The sequence below is a fragment of the Cricetulus griseus genome, assembly GCF_003668045.3.
Source record: "Cricetulus griseus strain 17A/GY chromosome 1 unlocalized genomic scaffold, alternate assembly CriGri-PICRH-1.0 chr1_1, whole genome shotgun sequence".
Classification (NCBI taxonomy): domain Eukaryota; kingdom Metazoa; phylum Chordata; class Mammalia; order Rodentia; family Cricetidae; genus Cricetulus; species Cricetulus griseus.
The window spans coordinates 28966081-28968221 of NW_023276807.1; positions in this window are offsets into that span (position 1 = coordinate 28966081).

The window sequence follows — 2141 nt, forward strand, 5'->3', positions numbered from 1 at the left end:
CCAGCCCAGGTAGAAAGCTAAATGGAAGTATAGGGAAATTTTACATGTTCAAGCCCGTGAATGATGACATATGAGCATCCCAATCATCAAAATCAAAGCAACCAGAGAAAAATGTGGAAGGAGAATAAAACAAATCCAATCTCAAATGCCTAGCAGTCCTACCCTTCACAGAGAAGGAGGGCCAGAAGGACTCTGAAATGCTTTTTGGGGAGGGGAGTGAAGTGAAATTGACCTGCATCTGGACAGCTCATTAGAGAGTAGAGAGAGAACAAAGAACAGACGGTGTTCCAGCTATACTTACTGTCAAATCCTCTTTACTCCAGTGTGTGCACGCTATTTCGAGGGAAAATGCTGAGCCTCTCAGGCTCTGTGTAAGTGGCTCCTTCCTGAGTGTCTGGAAATTATATCATCCCCACATTGTCTCAGTTCCACTTCCCGGATCCAATTAATTCAGCCCTTGAAGATGAAAGTCAGTCAGGTGTTGGTGGCACACGCCTTTAATCCCAGCACTCGGGAGGGGGAGGCAGGCAGATCTCTGTGAGTTCGAGGCCAGCCTGGTCTCCAGAGCGAGTGCCAGGATAGGCTCCAAAGCTACACAGAGAAACCCTGTCTCGAAAAACCAAAGTGTGTGTGTGTGTGTGTGTGTGTGTGTGTGTGTGTGTGTGTGTGTGTGTTTAATTAACATATTGGCATAGTTTGTTGCTGTATTTGTAATAAATGCCAATTAATTCCCTTTAAAATATAAAGTTTCAAAGTTAAAAAATCCTGAATTTTTTTCTCTTTATACCATAATTAATTTTTAAAGCATTGTCTCTTTTTCCTTTCCTTATGGAAAATGGATTTTCTTCATAAATATATTCGATTATGTTAACCCCTCAGCCAGATCTTTTCAGATCTTTCCCACTTCCCCATCCACCCAATCCATAATCTTTCTTCCTCTCCTTAAAAACAAATAGGAATCTAATAATAATAAAATAAAATAAAAGCAAGCACACTAGAATAGGACAAAACAAACAGAAAAAAAAAAACAAAGAACAAGAGACAGAGACACACACATTCGCACATGCAGACAACACAGAAAATCAAAACCAGAAGCCATAAAATACAAGCCTTTGACCTATAAGATTCTTTTAGCATGTCCAAACAAAGCATTGTGAAACAAAAAGCCCCCAAAACACAGTTAAATTAATTTTGTGTTGGCCATCTACTGCTGGCCATAGGGTCTGCCCTGAAGTGTGGTTCATGTACTCAGTAAGTTTCCATCAGAGAAAACAAATTTTTCCTTTCTGAGTGGTTATCAGTTGGAACTAGCTTTGGGGTGAGGGATGGGGGCTGTGTTTACTTCCTCCCTAGCACTGGGACACCAAATGGATTAGACCTGTGCAGACCCTCTGCATGCTGCCACTGTCTCTGTGAGTTCGTATGTGCATCAGTCCTATTTTTGTCTAGAAGTCCTTGTTTCCTTACCATCCTCCATCCCTGCTGGCTCTTACAATCTAGAAAGATTGTAAGCCTCCTGAGCTCTCTGAGCCCTGAGGGAAGGGATTTGATGGAGTCATCCTGTCTTAGAGTTTCTGTTGTGAAGGGACAGAAATGACCACAGCAACTCCGTAAAGGAAAGCATCTAGTTGGGACTGGCTTACAGGTACTCAGGTTTAGTCCATTATTTTCATGATGGGAAGCAGGGCAGTGCACAGGCAGACAAGGTGCTTGAGTTCTACATCTGGTTGGGCAAGCAGCACGAAGAGAAAGACAGCAGGCCTGGCTTGAGCATTTGAAAGCCCAAAGTGAAGAGTGACCAGCCCGCAGCCAATAGTGCTAAGGTTTTCTTTAGTTAGATACACCAGTCAAGCGAAAGGGAGGGAGCTGGAACCAGCGCCAGTAGCTGGGGGAGCTGAAGGGCCGGGGTCTCCCTGCAGCCCTTAAGAACCTCCTTTTACGTCACCCCTCACCCCCCCCCCCCGACTTCCCTTCACCCCGCCCTCATGGGCGTGTCCCGGCACACCTGACACACCTGTCCGGGTTGCCTGGGGCAGGGCTAGGGTGTCTCCCTACACCAAAGCCCACCCCACAGTGATACACTTCCTCCAAGAACACACCTCCTAATAGTGCCACTCCCCAGAGACCAAGTATTCACACTT